Genomic DNA, 20,030 nt, shown 5'->3' with positions numbered 1-20,030 from the left:
CCTATTTGCTAAGTAGTATTCTACCGCATGAATATAATAGAGTTTGTTTTTCCACTTACAGCAATTATGGGGAAAACACTAAGAATTTGCATAGACATATTTGTGTGAACATTAGTTATCTTTCCTAAAAGAAGACACATAAAAGTGCTGAAACTCTCTGCTGTGGCACTATCTAAATTTCTACCAGGTGCATTTATTAAAATTTTAGTCAAAAAATTTATAAGTGGCCAATAGATGGCCTTTGAAGTCTCCATCTTCCTCTGGAATCTTTTCCCATTTCTTCTCTCCTTCTCACATTTCACCCTTCTATCAGCTCTCTACATGTTGAAAAGACCCTCATAGCAGTTCTTCACTCTATTGGGAAACATATACTCTGCACCTTCCTTTTGACCTGGCTCATTCTCACACACCTTTCACCTCTGGGCTTAGACATTACAACTTGCAGGTAACTTCTCCATCATGACTGGCCAGGCCAGGTTTAAGTCATTGGTCACATACTCTCATCACTGCTTTAACATTTGCTTTGCAGCTATGAGGAGTGATTCAGAACACTTTCTGGTATAAGTTGGAAAACCCAACTCAAAAATAAAATAAAAGATAACTTAGTGTCCTCTATAATAGAAAAGTCCTAGTTTTGGGCTTGTTTCAAGTATGGCCGCATTCAGAAACAAGTTTCCAGTATGACTCCACCTTCTGTGCTGTTGCCTTCATGCTCAGATTTCACATGGTGGTCTTCAGGAGTTCTGGGTTCCCATCCTCTCAAGTTCAAGCCTAGTGATAATAAAGAACGCTTTTCTTCACTCACTCACTCACTCACTCACAGTATAAGTCTCATCATGACTCATTGACTGTAAACTTGCTCACCTCAAAATTAAGGGGAGGTAGTGGGAGGGGAATGCTGTGGGAAGAGTCACCTGAAAGTGGCATTTAAGACAGTTCTAGCAAAGAGCTGGGGAACTTGCCTGCAAAGCAGGTAAATGGACAGAAATTCATTATTAGATTTGGGCAAGCAGGTCCTTCTATTGCTCCTCCAAGGAGAGTAACAGTAGGCTTAGAACCAAAATATTATATAAAGAATCCACACACTAAGTAAGGTAGAAAGTCTTCAGTAATTGTAGCACTAAAATGACAAGAAACAAACAAACAAAACCAACACAGAAACTATAAAAACCATGAAGGCTTTATATCCTAGCATGTCTTTTTTGAAGAATGGGTCAACAACACTAAAAAAGGAGAGGCAAGTTGAATCCTAGAACAAGGCTCTTACATACTTGAAGTCTGGAACACTGAGATAAAAAAACTTTTTATTGAAAACTAAAAGCAAAATTTACCCTACATAGCATATTAATTCCAATTTAACTTAATAAACTTAATGCATTTTAGTTATTTGTTCTCTTGTAGGCAACTAATAGCAAATAATATTTCCAGAAAAAAAAATGAAGGAGCCCAATAATTGAAAATCTGAGAAAGCAGTTTATAGATACCACTAAATGCAGGCTTGAGAGGGATAAGGATTCTCAGAAAAGCTTACCCTGTTAAACCTTTACGTGCATTCTTAAAGTCAAACTCGGTGACTGAAATTAACGGAGTCCAACAGCCTGCTTCATGCAAATACTCTGTGCTTAAGGACACACAGTCTCTCCTAGCCCCAGCACCAGCAGGGCCTGACCAGCAGGCAGTACCAGGGACAGCAGCAGTAACACCCAAGGTCAGTGTGGTTGCAGGAGGGGAGATGATCAGCAGACCTGTTATAGAGACCTTAGAAGGTCCAGGATCCCTTTGTCTGAGCCTGGCTGAGTAAAGACAATATGAGTGAAGAGAATGGAGGCCAGAGACTCTCCCAGCACTGGCTGAAGCCCTTTAGAAAAGAAAGGAAATAGAGACTTCCACCAAAAGGCCTTCCCATTCTGGTAGGAAGTGGGAGGACAAGTCAATCCTCAGATCCCATGGAACCACTCAAGGAGATCAAAAGAGGAAGGCCATGGTTACTCCCCTAGTAATACAATAGCCCCTTCATCTCCCCAAAGTGGTCTATATTATCCCTCAAATTAAGGAGGAGCTGATCTAGAACTAGATCAGGGGGTGGGGGGAAGAGCATAATCCCGATATCTGTTCTCCCAGCCTCCCCCATTCTGCAGCTCTCCCTGTCTAGGAGGAATGTTCTAGCCATTCATGGAACTTGTGATCATTGACTAGAGTGGACTTCCAATGTTACAATCCACCCACCCCTTTCAAGATGGGGAAACTTAACTTTTCTGAAGTGGGTCAATTCTTTCATTTTTTTGAAACAAATAAATGCCTGCTATACCCCTTTTAAAAAATAAAGAATTTCCTAATTGGATTGACCTAGCCTCAAAGGGAAATTCCAGTCTGGCTCTCTCTTTCTAAGTTGAAGTGGGCATGTGATCCTTAGTATATGCTTAGGTTATTTGAACAAGAAAATCAAGATGGCCAAAGAGTTTGGTGTGTTTGGAGCTATCACGGTGCATTAAATTTCTAATATGTTGAGCTTACCAGTGTGTGAGAAGTGAGTATACCTGAAGTATCACATACTGTGTATCTGTAAAAATGTGTGTCCAGAGCTTTCAGTGGGTGTGGAATGGTCCATTTGTCTAGAGTACTCACTTTTTTCATAATGTTGTTTGTCTGGCACAACTGTGTGTTTGAGGGGATACATCTGTCTCGGCTACTAGTATGTAGAGAGTAGGACATTTTGTTTGGGTGCATTTTGGTATTGGCCATACTATTGAATTTACCACCACTTCCCACATCCTAACAAATTTCAATCCTGGCCTGTTTTTTCAGCTGGTAATGTGACCCAAGGAAAACATGGTGGTGGGTGTTGCTAGGATGCAATTTCTCAGTGTTACAGCATGATCGCTGGCACACATGTTCAATCCATCAGAAGCATCCCAGCTGGACAAAATCACTACCTGTCATAACTATAGCCTACTTGCCACAATTCTGAATCACACACTCGGTATTCCCATACGGGAAGACAGCTGTTAATTCTGCCCTTGAGACTCTCACATTCTGTACTCTCAACCTCTCATTACACCTCTACCCAAGACTGAAGGCTTCTAAACAGCTGTCATTCCGATAGCTCCCTCCTGCCTTTGCATCTACAAACAGTGAGGGCTTGTGTGATGCTGACAAGTGGGCTTACCCAGAAGGTGTATAGACACCAGCATTAGATAATGTGGCCTTCACCCCAGGCTTTCCCATTCAAAGTCTGTCCTACCTTGAAAGCAAGATTTAACCTCTCTGGACTGTAGGATAACAATAATAATAATACCTAACCAACAAGTATTATTAACAATAATAATAATAATAATACCTAACCAGCAAGGTGTTGTAAAGATTCAATTCATTTCAAATTCAATTCAATTAGTTACAATGCACACTTCCAATATAGTAAAAAGAATGATAGCTATTATCTTAGTCATATTTCCTTAAGTTTCAGCTGTGTGTGATTTTCATGTAATCCATAGAAGCTTTATGTTGCTCTTGATTGTCTAGAGTCTAGTTGCAGTAGGCAGAATTCTGAGATGACCCCCAAGATTCTTGCCTCTGGAATGAACATGCCTTGAATAGTTTTAAATAATTCACAATATTTTATGTAATTATGTACAATACATTTATTAAATAATATTATATAATTATTTTATTCTGGGTGAGCATGACTTGAATAATACTCTTTTCTGGTGTGTGAGTGGGATCTTTGATATGATGGGATTTTACTTTTATGATTTTATAACCATGTATGGCAAAAGAGATTTTGCAGATGTAAGCTCCCCAATGAGCTGACTGATTTAAGCAAACGGAAGACTATTCTGGATGGGCATGAGAATCAACTAACCAGATGAGTTCTTCAAAATAACTTTTCAGAAGTCTAAGAGATTTGAAGTCAGAGAGACATTCTACTGTCCAAACTGCTCTGCTTTGGAGAGAGCCACAGGGCAGGGGGCGTCAGGCGGCCTTGAGATGCTGAATGCCTCAGTCCTGCCAATACAAGGAACTAAATTTAGCCCAAAATTAAGCTTAAAATAAACCCTGAGCCTTAGATGAGATTGCTGCCCTGGCCAATCCCCTGATTTCATCCTGATGAGACTCAGAACAGAGGATCCAGCTAATCTATACAAAGATACTTGATCCATGAAACTGTGAACTTATGATAAGTACTAAGCCATTAAGTTTGGGGTAATATGTTATGCAACAATAGAAAATGAATACAAGAGATTATATAAAACCATGCTGACCTAAATCTTATCTATACATATCCAAATAATACCCAAATGTATTGATTTTAATTGGAGAAGGAAGTAAAAAAGAACAATTTTCCATATATAATAAGGCCCAATATTGATTGTATTTCCTGAAATAATTATTAAGATTCAATTAGCCACTGCAATACTTTTAAGTTGCTCTTTCAAAAATAGAAATTGCTTTGTTATGCAAGGTCAGCATCAAAAGATAGCTCCTATGAATGCCCAGGGTCAAATATATGTTAAGAACTGATTTGCAGCTGTTATAAAGCAGGGAATTTACAAAGCATTTAGCCATTTTGCTGCCGCTTTATTGTTTAGGACATCATGGGGAAAAGGTTATAAAATGGGAGTATTTTCATTCTGTTTATGATCCTCTTCTTATTTGGAAGAGAGAAGTCTTCAGTGTGTCTGTTCTTATAGTTAAATCTTAGAGGCTTTACCGAAAATCGAAGAGCAATAAAAGCAGATGGTAGTTTTACTTGAGAAATGTTTATCTTAGCTCCACTTCTCAGGTTGTGTAGACATATATGGATGCAGAATAACCTATGGCAGTACTGAGTTGTCTCACTCCATTTAATTGGTGGCACTCCGAGGGAAAAAGATGACGGTGTACACAATCAGCATCATGATTTGCACCCATTTATTTAATTTCCCATTCTGGTCACATTTTTATTTAAATGTCAAAGAAATCTAAATCATTAGGAAATATTTGTATCACCCCTTTAGGACAATAAAAGTTAGCATCCACAGGAGAGAAAACTTGAAAAAAAAATAGGGTATAAGAGCAGAGAAAGAATTTCCAGATGGAGGGAAATGTTGATTCAATCTTTAAAAAATATTGTTTTAAGTATTACATATGCCCCCTTTTTTTCATCTATTAAACCATTCTAGCCCCCCTCTCCATCAGCTCCAGGCCTGTACCACCCTATTGTCTGTGTCCATGGGTTATGCTTATATGCATACAAGGTCTTTGGTTAATCTCTTCCCACCAACCTAACCACTGCCTTCCCTCTGAGATTTGACAGTCACTCATTTGTGGAATGTAATGAACAAAAACAAACTGATGAATAAAATAGATCCAGAGACATAGAAATATGGAGCAGACCATTGAATCTTGCTTTGTGAAAAATAAACAGTACAGGGTTTATGTAGGTAGAATTTCCAGATATTCTTATCATCAGTGAATCTAGGACCACAGAGATGATCACATAGGCTAGTCAGCCTGGGGCAAATCTCAATGCTGGAAATAATTGTAAGAAATAAAATTAAAGTCTGATTGTGGGAATCCAGCCTTGCACTTTCTTTTGGCAGGTTTCTTTTTTCAAAATAAAGTGTCTACTCCATTACACAATTCAAAAGAGGGCAATGGTGCTGGCTGCAGAGACATGGAATCAGGGATACATTTAGGCTATCCCAACAAACAGAAAAGTGAAGGTTTTGTTGTTGTTAATCCTCTCACAAGGATATTTTCCCATTTATTTTTAGAGAGAGTGGAAAGGAGGGGGAGAGACAGAAACATCAATGTGAGAGAGACACATCAATTGGTCGCCTCCCCCCCCTCCCCCCGCCCCGCCATGCACCAGAGGTTCGTGCCCTTGACCAAACCTGGGACTTTTCAGTCTGTGGGCCAGTGCTCTGTCTACTGAGCAAAACTGGCCAGGGCAGAAAAAAATGAAGCTTTTAAGTAGCAGAGTAGCAAAGTTTTTGGCCACAAACCACCTATTAAAACAAATAATAATACATAAAAATATGAACAAATGTATCCCTCAATCTACTAAGAGAATGATTGAAGATGACCACTTAAGATTTATTCTCAGAATGCACACATTTTAACAAAGTGTGAGTTCCCAACACAGTTTATTTCACCAGTGTCCAGACTAGTAAAATGGAGTTACCCACCCACCCCAGCTGTTATGTCTGATTTCAAATCTTCACCTCCAAAACAAAGCAGAACTTCCAGAAAAATCTAACTGCCCACATTATTAATCCTCTAAATTTTCTTAATTGGCATGGTACTGAGTACACAATTTAAAAAAATTATTTGGAATGTTAATGTGAAAAAAAAATTGTGTTGGTAAAATTGTTGCGGTTCTCTTAGAAAGATAAACATTATATTTGATTTGGAGTCTTTAACAAGGCCGTTCTATGGAAAGTTTTGGTCTGTACCATCCTGGCCTCTGGAAAATCTCTCAGGGAGGACCGGCATCTTCCAGATGGTCCCTAGGACCCTGGGCAGCATGACCAGTATCATCTCTGATTTAAAACAGGCTGTGGAACCTCAGAGGGAAGGTGGAGGTGGGTGGGTGAGAGGGAAGAGATCAACCAAAGAACTTTTATGCATATATGCATAACCCATGGACACAGACAATCGGACTGTGAAGGCCTGGGGTGGGGGATGCGAGCGGACTAGAGTGGGTCATTGGGGGAAATAGGGGACATATGTAATACTTTCAATAACAAAGATTTAATTAAAAAATAAAACTACATGGTTGCAAAATTCTGAACACTGTCCTGAAAGGAGGGCAACAGGGACATGATTAATGCCAGAAGCAATCAGCAAATGTCCACTAAAAAAAATTAAATTTGAGTTCGTCTTTAACTTGGTTTGCTGCAAATCTAGTATATATTTTCTTTGCCATGGTAATATTGACCAAAAATCATCAATCATATTTTATAAGAAAGAGCATTTAAATTACATAAAAGTCATACTTAAAAAAGAGCAAAGAAAATGAATTGAGTATTTCATTTACTCAAGAATTTAAAAGTAAATAACATACTAAGTCAACTAAGGAAACTAATGGGAAGGCAAAATTATAGTGAGACCAAGCTTAGATAATAATTTTTAAAAATATTTTTATTGATTTTAGAGAGGAAGGGAGAGGGTTAGAGAGATAGAAATATCAATGATGAGAGAATCATTGGTAGGCTGCTTCCTGCATGCTCCCCACTGGGGATCAAGCCCGCAACCCAGGCATGTGCCCTTGGCCAGAATCAAACCTGGGACCCTTCAGTCTGCAGGCCAACGTTCTATCCACGGAGCCAAACTGGCCAGGACTTAGATAATAATGTTTATAAAAATAAAACACAATGCCAAAATGTACTCTGATATCAATATTAACTAATATACTAAAATTGAATAAAATACCACAATTGACTCAAACACTGCTATTGATTTAAAATTATTTAAATAGCCATATATATATGTTTTTTAAATTATCAATTGAAAAACAAAAAGAGATAGCCAACACAGTTCTGCAGGTAGGATTATTAAAAGCTTCAAGTAGTAGATCATTTCAAAACATTTCCTTTTGAAAGAGGAAACAATGCAATTACAGATGTAAAATCCTACAATGAAACAAGCTTCCCAAAATCTAATGTGACAGTAGCAAAAATTACTTACACTTGGTATGTAAGCATGAATATTGCTTTCAGATGGTGTTTGCGGGGAGATCTCAGTTTTCTCTTTTTTACATTGTGATTGGAAATTTTTTGAGTTATTAGTATTAACAAGGTGTCCTCCACTGGACCCTGCTCTGGGGTGCCCAATCTAATCTCCTCCTACACTGGGAAAAGACATAATAATATCTGGCTTGTTGAGAGCATGTATTTCTGGGAGCCGCTACTGGATCCTTAATCCTGGCCATTTACTTCTAGACTCAAAGTCCTTACACCTCACACACACCCTTCTTTTTAACCCCTTGCTTTAGCTGGTCCACTGGTATTCTCAACGTTTCTTTCTGGTCACATGGACAATTCTAGGCCTGTTTCTCACAACTCCCAGCACACAGGAATCCACGCTGCTGTCTGGCTCACCTGTCTAGTTGCCTTTCACTGATGCTGCTCAAGGTACCCTGTAATTTGAAAAAATAAAACTACGTGGTTGCAAATAAAAAATAAAACTACACGAGACTCCACAGACTGTCACTTTGAGGGAAGTGACAATCTCTGGAGCCTCCAGCAAAGGCCAGAAAGTGTACCAATAATTCTTAATGCTCTCAGGTTTTCCAAATAGCTAATTATTTCTGTCCCTGTCCCTACGTTTATCCGTCTGGGCAAGTTTGAAAACATAACACGTGTGTGTCCTCCTAGGTCTCCCTTCTCCTCCCACAGTGGAGTGGAACCAAAAGGCTTAAAGCTTTCCCCAAATCCTACTGGTCAGAGGAGGACCCTCCTCCCCACTTATGTGATGATATCCTATATTCAGGGTAGCCAGAGCTGCATTATTTTATGCTGAAAGGTGGAATAATGGATTTCAAAATAAATCCCCTTTTTCTGGACTACTCTCTGCTTTCATAAATATGGTCTTGCTAAAGAGGTCATACAAGTCAGCTTTAAGACACAAAGCAGATCAATTTTCCCCTTTCTTCAGGGGAAATCAGGGAAGATCTGAGGACACACAGATTTTCTGTGAAGTTTAACTGATAAAAAGCAGGCCAAGTCTTCATCACTGTGGCCCCATATAGTGACCATTCCATGCATGTTGGCTGCTATAATTGTTGTGGGAGTTCTCCCAGACATCAAGGGGAACATTCCCCATCATTTGTTAAAAAGATCAATTTCTCTGATCAGAAAATGCCTTTAAACATTATTCTGGATCTTGGCTTTCTCAGAAAGGTTCTGTGTTTTGCGCAATCTTTTCTCTCAGAATTTCCCTTTCTCTTCTCTATAAAATCTCTCTGGATTCCGATGAATTCCTGTGCATATTTCTGTTGCACACTCCCCCTGGGTCCTCTCCCTACCTCCACAAATGCATCTTTACCCCCTCCTGTGCTCAGTTCCCCTGAACCCCCTCTGTATAGTCTCACGTCTATTCTGCCTGCATACTCCTCCTTATAAGCATTCTAGAAGCAGTTAAATCCTTCTGTATACTGTGGGATGATCCTCCCCGCCACACCCCATCTTCACTCAGTTCTAACTTCATCTGTAAGAGTTAAACCTTTTTTCTAATAAGTGCTTCTAATTCTTTAGCTCCTTTTGTGTTCCCGTTGTGCTTTCTGCCACCTTTAAAGCAATTTTTTTTTTGGCTTAAAATATCTCATGGTTCCTCGATCTGCTTTTTCTATGGTTTCTGTTAGCAATATGATTCCCACACATAAAGGATTCTGAATGACAGACTTTTTCTACTATTTGATTGCCTTTGAATTTGAAATTCTTCTTAGATATCACAAAACCTGGGAGGTGAGTACTCCGAAGTCAATCTCCATATGTGACCACTGAGTCTTTTTTTTTTTTTTAAACATTTAAAATAATCCCAATCTGTTTACTTTTAAAAGTCATTGCTTCCTAAAGGCGTAAACCATGGAAAAGAAAAATAAGAGTTTTTTTGAGGAGATCCAGATAATCCAAATGAGTAATTCCCGTCAAATTAGCCTACTCACCACTCTTCAGTTACCTTTAAAACAAAACTGAATGTCACCATCAAGAGAAAGTGGCCTATTATGATATGAGACTTTCTTCATGCAAAGAAGGAACACTCACCATGACCAATCGTTTTGCTACAGGACATGGCCTTCAGTGGGCTCCTAGCTTGGAAATAACCATGCTTCCTCCCGGTATGTGGCAGTGTGTACACGAGGTGGATGAAACTACTGGGAAAACAAGACACATTGTCCTTCAGCACAAATTTGTTCCTGTGCTAAGTCATTTAAAACATACTTAAAAAAAATAATAAAATGAACCACAATATTATAGATTCAATAACAAAGGGCCCCATTACTTCCATAAAAAAGAACTGAATGGATTTTTCCCTTTCCTTTGGGAGTCATTGGCCTTCACTGTAGGACCACTCAGAAGTTTATGTTCTTTTGTCCACCATCTTGTTAACGTGTTAAATATACTTAGTCAAGAATTTTTAGAGTCAATCAATTTAAGACTATTAATAAGCAAAAGACCTTAATATTCAAAAGATTTAGCATATACTCTATAAGCCAGAGAAAATTGAAGCCTCTTCTTCTATTTTCTCTACTATTTTTTCAGTTCTTTCCCCTTATTTCTTTAAGTAGAATATTTCTTTAAAGGCCATATATTTATAAGTGAATTTACATAATTCTCTTTAATACTAACTAATAACTTGAGGATATTGCCATTTAATGCTAGACAATTGCTTCTTCTTGGTCCCCTACAGCTGTCAGGTGCAATAGATTATAGATTACCACTCAGAAATGTTGTTTTCCTTTGTATTATGTAAAATCTAGTTATTTTAGAATTTTGAAATTATGCATGGTTGACTTGGCATTTTGAAGGATAAGAAAATGTTCCAAGAAGACCTTCCCTGCTGTTCTGTAGGTTGTCATGATGACCTTACAACAGGCTCTAAACACGGAAGAATGGATCGTACTTCCCATCTCTCTTCTCTAAGAGAAGTATGTCAGGCAGTGCCTGACTTCCTTGTCACGGTCGTTGTGTGGTCAATGGAATCCTTCCAGAATCTCAGGCTCAGTTACCCTCAGAGTTCTTTTAGCCTGTGTAGGACCCCAAGGCTCCTGACTAACATGACTGAGAGAGGGAAATGGATCAAGTTGCTGTTTATAATTTGCTGTAATGTGGCAGGTTTGTACAAAAAATAACTGGAATAAAATTTGACTGATAAAAATAAACCCACTGATATTAGTAACATTAAAGGTAGCTGTGGCTATGGCTTAATAAATGTATGTGGTACCTGGTCCCAGAAATTTGGATGTTATTTTTTTAGACAGAAAATAGCTTCAGCTGCCCTGGCTGGTGTTCTCAGTGGTTAGAAAATTGGCCCTTCCATGGAAAGGTCTTGGGACAATTTCTGCTCAAGGGCTCATACCTGGGATGCAGATTCCATCCTCAACCCTGGTCAGGGTGCACAAGGAAGACAATCAATTGATGTGTCTCTTTCATCTCTCTCTCTCTCTCTCTCTCTCTCTCTCTCTCTCTCTCTCTCTCCCTTCCTCCCTTCCACTCTTCTAAGAATCAATGAAAAAAATATCCTCGGAAGAGACTCGGCAGCGGAGGGATAGTTGGGGGGACCGGCGCTGGAAAGAGCTGAGCCCGAGGTCGACGGGGCACTGTGTCTACCCCTCAGACCAGCGCTCTGGCTCGCCGGGACCGGTGCCGCGGTGCATCAGTAACACAGAGTGGGTGCATCGTACAATCTTACCTGCAGTGGCTCCAAGATAGTGACGACAGCTCCAATTGCCGCCTGGGCAACACACCCCTGGCCTCGAGAGACACGACCCGCCTTGTCTGTTATGATCTCTTCCATTGGGTCTGCCTCAATGAACGTGCTGCCCAGCTACCCCGAAATATAGCACCTGCTGGCTACCCGTGTCCCAGCTGCAGTGGCCCCATCTTCCCCCCAAGCAACCTGGTTGGCCCTGTGGCCTCTGTGCTGAGAGAGAAGCTGACCACTGTCAACTGGGCCCGGGCAGGACTGGCCCTTCCTCTGATCGACGAGGTGGTGAGCCCGGAGCCTTCTACAGCCAAGTCCCCTGGCCCCCCGCACCCTCCAACCGACCTGAGCAGCACACAGTGATCCACATGAGCAGTTCCGAGCCCTTGACTCACGCCTCGGCCCCAAGGAAGGTGTATGACACACAGGATGATGATCGGGCACCAGGCCTCCACAGGGATTGCGATGATGACAAGTACCGTCGCCGGTCTGCCCTGGGCTGGCTGGCCCAGCTGCTCAGGAGCCGGGACCCTGCTCCAGCAGGCGGGGCTGCTGCTGCTGAGACTGCTGGGCTTCCTGGCCCTTATGTCTCGCGTGGGCCGGGCTGCAGCTGACAATGATCCCAACCTGGATCCACTCATGAACCCTCACATCCGTGTGGGTCCCTCCTGAGGCTGGGCCAACCTAGGACCTGGGGCCCTGAAAAGGGGAGATGGGCCGGTCTGAGGGCCCTTTGCTGCTCCTCTTAAGTCTGAGACACTAAGATCCCAGACCCAAAGCCAAGTCCACTAGAGTGGCTGTAGGCTGGGCCTGGGGTCCTTGCAGATCAAGTGTCTGTCTTGACCTGCTTCCCCTGGGTCTCTGACCTCCCACCCCCAACCCATGAGGGAGCTGACAGGTGGAAATAAATGGCAGACTTTATTAAAATTCAAAAAAATATATATCCTCGGATGAGGATAAAAAAAAAATAGCTTCAGCTAATGAAGTTGGTGGTGGTAGACAGGATTTAAGAAATGTAGGTTAAATTTATAAGAAGTCAAAAATTTATAACTCGATATCCTCTGACATTTTTATATAGGTTTTGGATGCAAATATGAGTAACTATCTTGGCCTAGGGAAACAGCAGAAGACTTAGGAAAGTGTCTAGGATAAAGAATATGGGTTCTGTCCATGGTTTCTGGCACAGAGCTTCAAAAGTCCTAGGAATTTCCTGAGTGAAAAGAGTTTCTTCTTTGTTATGCCAACTAGGTGACTCAGGCTGGGCTCTTGGATAGTTTCTGGATGCCCACTGGTCACCAGAAAGAGCAACATGTGAGTAGAGGGTTCAGACTTTCAACAGCCAGACTTTGGGGGAAAGAAGGGGCTGGAGATTGAGCTCAATCTTTTAATCCATTATGCTTTCATAATGAAACCACAATAAAAACTCTGGATACTAAATTTAGCAGAGCTTCCTTGTTGATGAACACATTCACCTGTTTGGAAAATATATGTGCCAGGAAGGTGACATGCCCCGACTCCACAAAGACCTGGCACAGGAGTTCTGTGTTCGAAACCTCCTCAGGCCCCACCTTATGTTATCCTTTATGAAAAAAAAAAGTAATCTTAAGTATAGCACATTTAGTGAGTTCTGTGAGTGGTTCTCGTGAATTATCCAAACTGTGAGGATTGTTAGAACACTGAAATTTGTAGCTAGTCAGTCAGACACTAATTCGGGATGGGTTATTAGCATCAACATTATATTTTACTACCCCCATTTGATGTTACACCAGTTGGGGTGGAAACAGAATAGAAGAGAAGGGGTCCTGATACTCTAATTTAATTGTCTTTTGTGTGAAGATTCATGGAGATAACATCTTGGAATATAAATAGATTTTTTGACCTTTATTTTCTGAGAAAGCCACTTCCCAGTATAGTTAAGAGGGACTTTTTGAAAGTCTTTCTCAGTGCGAGGTGAGGGCAATTTGGTGTCTTAACGTTTTTCTGAAAGCTGACAAATAAAGGCTGCTGTGAAGGAAGTTGTGTTGTTGGGATGGAACTTGAAAGGGATCACTTGAGAATAGAAATAAAGCCTGAGGGATTAAATAAGACCTTTGCTCAGAGATCAGTCAGACACAGAGTGACTTTGAACAGGAAGCAACATTTTTAAAGGAGCACTCCAACTGCTGTGTTGAGAATAAGAAAAAAAAAAAAAAAAGGAAAGAAATGGCAAGTTTGAACATAGGTAACCAGTGAAGAGGCTGTTGCCATAATCTGGGTGAGTGATGATGTATGTAGCAGGAACTAAAGTTGCTGAAAAAATAGGAAAGGGTCATATGTAGTACAAAAAGTTTTAAATGAAATTGTTTATATGCTGAAACCAACTATTCACTCTCCAAATTGCTATAATAACACACACAATCAAATTTCCACCTTCTTTTAAAAAACAGTGCGATCCCATTTGTTAAATGGTAAAAAACAAAAACAATATTTGGCAAGAAGATGTAACTTGATAGAATTAGGACAAATCTATTTCTGATCAATTAATAGAAACAGAACACATTTACTTATGAAAATAAAGAGTTGCAATTTCTAACAAAGACTCCTACACTGAGTTTACTAAAAAATATATCTCTAAAAGGAAGATACAGAATGGTCACTCAGCTTCTTAAAATTTTACAGAAGTGCATACCAGATAAATGCTAACAAAAAGAAAAAAGGAATCTGTGATATAAATGCCACCCATTTTGAAGTCAAGGTGAAAAGTATTCAATAAGGGAAAGAAATGATCTTTAAATTACAGTGGATAAATAAACAATGATGTTATAACTATAATGTATTTTTATATATGAACTAGAGGCCCAGTGCAAGAATTCGTGCACGGGTGGGGTCCTGCCAGCCTGCCCCGATCTGGGCTGATTGTGCCCAGCCAGTCAGGGAATGGGCCACAGGCCATTGGCCAGCCAACCCTGCCCCTGGTCAAACTCTCTGTTGAACTCCTGGTCAAGGGGACAATTTTCATATTAGCCTTTTATTATATAGGATGACGCACAGGAAGGGAGAGAAAGAATTGTGGAAGAAGGGAGAAAAGAAGGATGAACAAAGTGAACTGTTAGAAACACAGCAAAAATAGAGTAATTAAACATTTTTTTTTCTAATATTTTATTGATTTTCCACAGAGAGGAAGGGAGAGAGATAGAGAGTTAGAAACATCGATCAGCTGCCTCCTGCCCATCTCCCACTGGGGATGTGCCCGCAACCCAGGTACATGCCCTTGACCGGAATCAAACCTGGGACCCCTGAGTCTGCAGGCCGACGCTCTATCCACTGAGCCAAACCAGTTTTGGCAACATGTTTTTTTTTTTACGTGTTCTATAGTGTTCTCAACACAAATACTCAATTTATTGCTCAATTAAGTATTTGACATAAGAATACTACAGGCCACTTTCTCTGAATTGCACTAAATATTGATAAGAAAGGGAGAGGAAAAAAACTTCTGAAAATGAATATTTCTCTGATAGACAGGTTGAATAAAATAAAAAAGAGATTGCAAAATATCTAGAAAATAATGGTTGTGAAACACAACATATAAAAATTAATGATGTATGACTAAAACGATGCTGAGAAAAATTAGCTTAAATACTTACACATATAAACACAGAATGAACATTCCAACAAGTATTTTAACAATTCTTACTCCTTACAATCAACTCTAGTGACACAAAAAAAAGAAATAAAAATAAAAAATGTAGGGCAGATTTTCTTGACACCTCCAAAGTTTATTTCCTTTAATTATTATTCTATATTAAATCCATGGGGCTTCGGTTTGATATAATCCAAGTTTTACAAGTTCTATTTTCCTACAGTTGCCCTCAGTGGGAGGTGTCCTATATTTTCTTCTCTTTTTCTTCTTTTTTTCACAGATGTCAGAAGAATGGGTGTTTTGTAACTTCCATGATACTTAAGCTGCAGGCCATGAACCACAGAATTCTTAAAGCCCAGTGTAAGCCAGTAAGATCACAAAAATTGGCTAAAAGGCTGGTTTTCTTCTGAAGTGTGTATAATAATAAAAGACAGAAAATGGGAACTTTTACCAAAAAAAAAAAAATGAAAGCCAATTCGAGGAATTATTAGTTAAGATATAGAGATTTCACATTACTGGGTCCTAATATATCATAGAGAGCCCTAACATATAAAAGAATTTAATAAACTCAGCTAGAGAAGAAATTTTGAATTCCCTCTCCTCTGAATTCAGCTAGTTATATTAGCTACATTGATGAGTAATGGGCATCCTTTTCTTTCCAGAATTACTTTTAGGATATAGCTGTCTCAAGATCTTAAAATATGTTTGTATGAGAGAGACTACAGGCCTCTCTGTGTATGGGGGGTGGTGGTTAAAATTGCATAATTTTCCTATCCAGCATGTGAAATTTTGGTAAATAAGGATTTTATTTTTTTTGGTAAGAATTATTGCTGTATGCTAGTGAGCATTAAGATATACACCCATGGTCTTTTGAGATTATAAAGGAATAAGACAGGGTCATAGAAACTATAGTATCATAAACCGCTCACATTGTCCTACTTCTGATGAGATCAACTTGAAACATGTTTTTAATATTGGAGCCATAATATCTCTGAGCAAATGACTCTCTCGGTGTCAAGCATTAACTGGGTCATTGACTAGCTCAGAATGTATGAAGAATGCCAACTGATCAATATGATATCCCACATATATGTAGCCAATTGAAGTTTCTGTTATTTCATGATATTCTAGACTCCCACCCACTGCAATAGGACTACAAAAAGAGGTTGCTTTCTTTGTCCTGTTTTAACGTGTAATTTGATGGATATTTATGTGCAATCATATGATATCTTGGTTTTTAGGTAAAGATGCATATATAAAAATAATATCGCAATACATAATTCAGACTATGCTTTGGTACCAGTGATGAAAAGCAGGTGAATAAGAGCTAAGGAAAAAATCTAGTGCTTGCCTCCAAACAGGTCAACATAGACTTTTCACTCTAAAAGTGCCATTTTATCATTACTCTTTGTTTCTGAGTATTCCTTAATAGGGGATGTTATTGAAGACCATCAGAAATCAGGACAAATATTTAAAATATTTATATAATATTTGGGTAACTAGGTAAATGATGTTTTGCGGAAGAGATATTTTTTTCTTAGAAAAATATACATATAGTTTTTTAAATATATAAATTTTTAATCTGTATGTTCATATCTGCATTTTGTTGAGATTAGAAAGATCTAATGAATAAATATATATAGATATATATTCTAAACAAAGATAAATAGCTTTATTTGAAAGAAAACTACTAGCTAACTTTCTCTTTAAAATCCTTCTAAAGGTGAATAAGAAAAAGACTGACATCTAAACAGTGGACTAGTCATAGCATAGTCAGAAATATTTTTCCACATATCTCAATATATACACCTCAGTTTTTTTTTTGTTTTTTTTTAACTTCTATCTTTTTTTAAAATATATTTTATTGATTTTTTACAGAGAGGAAGGGAGAGAGATAGAGAGTCAGAAACATTGATGAGAGAGAAACATCAACCAGCTGCCTCCTGCACATCTCCTACTGGGGATGTGCCCGCAACCCAGGTACGTGCCCTTGACCGGAATCGAACCTGGGACCTTTCAGTCTCCAGGCCAACGCCCTATCCACTGAGCCAAACCGGTTTCAGCTACACCTCAGTTTTTAATACAATCTTGAAAGTTGCAAAATTATCCATCACTAAAACCTGGTTAAATGGGAATGGGGCATGGTTAAATGAATATTGCAAAATCTTTCCATTTCTATATTTATATTTTTCTTGCCTTATTTGAATTAAATACAAATATTGTAACATTTATATTCAGTGTATTATTTTGTATTTGTAGATATTTGATGTTTTCTTTTACCTAACTCTTATTTAACTTAAGGTTAAAAATAAAGTTTACCTTCATATGGACCAAAGAGTAACAAAATAATTTTATAAATTGTTTTGTTAAAATGGGTAAAGAGTCTTTTAAGAAAAATATAAGCAAATATCAAAGCAAATACTATTTTTAAAACAAACATGTTAAATGATTTACAAAAGCAGCGTTTGCCCTTCTCAAAAATCACTTTTATTTACACTACAACATTGACTAGAATCCAATGACAGTGTTTAAGAGTTATTTCTTTGTTGCAGTGAATAGGTAAACATGTATTTTATATATAAATTCAAATGTTGATTTTTATAATCTTGCCAGAGACAGAAGTTACTGTTTTCTATCTTTCTCTGTCAGAAGTTTTCAATTTATTCCTATTTCCAGTCAATGTTTATGATTTTTTCTATATGAGTAGAAATGTTCCAAATGTTCCTTTTTTTCAGAGGCTAGACAAATTTTATTATGATAACTTTTGGGGGTAAGAATCTTGAACCTCATTTTCAACTGGGGATTATTTCAACGACATAGAGAACACCACAGCTGAATTGTATCATGCATATTCTGAGAGACCAGTCATTTTTTAAACGTTTTCAGCTGTTTAGGAGCTTTCATTGTATCTATTAATTTTCTAAACTTTTCCAATCTATTTATTATATTTTTAGGAATATTTAACAAATTATTTATCTGGATAGAAATTCATTTTTTTGAATGTGTTTTGTAACTCTCTGAATATTCAAATCTTTGGATGTACAGTCTATAATTTGTCTATTAAGAGACAATGGACAGATACATAGACATAATGATCAATTGCCATGGAGATAAGCATATCACCATAGCAACTTGAATCATGCATATGTGTGTGAAAAATGCTGAGGGGGATGAAAGAAATTGTGTGTATGTGTATGTATGTTAAATTTTTGAAGGCTAACGAAGAGTGATTTATCTTCTATTAGTAAGTTATTCTCTTAACAATTCCTTGAAGAAATAGATTTGCAGCTACCTTGGCAATTCTGGTGTTTTGCCCTGTGTCTAACATACTTATTCTATGTGTATGGTAAATTAGTTCTTCTCTTGCTGATCTACTTATAACATCCTGATATTTCTGAGTTTATAAATAGCATTTCAATTATTTGAAAAATAGGTCAGCCTAATTAATAAAAAACCTGCAGGGCACAAAGAGAAGGCTGTAAAGAATAGGCAATTAAATTCCTGAGAGAGTCAAAGACAGTGATCAAAAAAATATCAAACTTTTCATCATTTTTAATTTTGTATTTTATTGGTCAAAGAATTAGAGTTATATTAGAAAATACAAAAATGTTAGATTTTATTATTGTTCACAATGTGTATGTCCCCCTTTCTTTAGGAGGATTGATTGTACCTTTGAACATACTGCCATGTGTCTTCATTGCAGAGAAAGATACATTTCACCACTCTGACTTTAGACTAAGTCATTTTGGTTTTTATTGTGAATCCTCACCTGATTTGGTTGCCTCCCACACATGCACCAACCAAGGCCAGTGTTGAGCCTGCAACCCAGGTAGGAAACTTGAACCTGGGTCCAGACTGAAACCTGGGACCCTTTAGTCCATGGGTTGATGCTCTACCCACTCAGCACACTGTCTAGAACTAAACTAGGTCTTACAGCCTGCTTTGACCAATGGAAAGTGTTTACCCACAACTTGTGAGCAGGAGCTGTAAAAGACACTTTATGTCTCTGCAAGCTCTTTTGCTCTTTTCTCCTTTACACAAAATGTCTCAAATACAGGCTGTTCCTCAGCCCGGGTCCTAGAGAGGAAATGGGAATCAGGGCAGCCGACTGGTTCTTAGTTGCCATTATGTAATGCCGCCGTAAGCCACTGATTTTTTCCTAAATTTGTCAATCTGACAAATACCCATTAAAATGCACTTTTTTTTTTTTGGTCATCTCTCATCTCTCATCCCTCTCCCATTCTGTTTAACTTTCATTTATTTTTTAATTTTAATTTTTTTGTTTAAAGTATTATGTAAGTTTCCTTTTTCCCCCCAGTGACTTCTTCCCACCCTCCAGTACATGCCCTCAGCCCTCTACTGTCTGTGTCCATTGGTTAGGCTTATATGTATGCATATAAGTCCTTTGGTTTATTTTTTAAATTGTGGCAAGAACACAAAATGAGATCTATCCTCTGAACAAATTGTAGGTGTACATAACAGTATAGTCATCCACAGCACAATGTTGTACAACAGCTCTCTTGAATTTACTCATCTTGCGTACTGAAATTTTACTTCCTGCTTCCCCTCCCCCCAGCCCTGGCAACCACCATTCTACTCTCTGTTTCTGTGGGTTCCGCTTTTTTAGATTCCACATACACATATAACCCATGCAGTGTCTGTCCTTCTATGACTGGTTAATTTTACTTAGCATAACATCCTCAAGGTTCATCCATGCTGTCGCATATGGCAGGAGTTCCTTCTTTTCTAAAGGTTGAGTCATTGCATGAATGTATCACGTTTCTTTATCCATTCATCCGTCAGTGGACGCTTAGGTAGTTTCTGTATCTTGGCTAATTGTGATAATCCTGCAATGAAGCTGGGAGTGACTATATCTCTCTGAGAGTCTGATTTAATTTTTTAAAAATATATACCCAAAATGAAATTGTTGGCCCATGTGGAAATTATATTTTAAATTTCTTCAAGGTTGGAGGGGACCTCCTATGCTTAAGGTGCCTTCAGTAGA

The 20,030-nt window shown here is 38.5% G+C and overlaps 1 pseudogene; it reads left to right on the top strand.

The window, feature by feature from the left end:
• Positions 1–9,747: 9,747 nt before the first annotated feature.
• Positions 9,748–12,156, top strand: LOC139019241 (zinc finger protein-like 1 pseudogene; annotated as a pseudogene).
• Positions 12,157–20,030: the final 7,874 nt, after the last annotated feature.

This window comes from Myotis yumanensis, unplaced genomic scaffold (assembly GCF_028538775.1).
Source record: "Myotis yumanensis isolate MYYU_CA2020_CCGP unplaced genomic scaffold, mMyoYum1.0.hap1 SCAF_11, whole genome shotgun sequence".
Classification (NCBI taxonomy): Eukaryota; Metazoa; Chordata; class Mammalia; order Chiroptera; family Vespertilionidae; genus Myotis; species Myotis yumanensis.
This window is presented reverse-complemented; position numbering and strand designations above follow the sequence as displayed.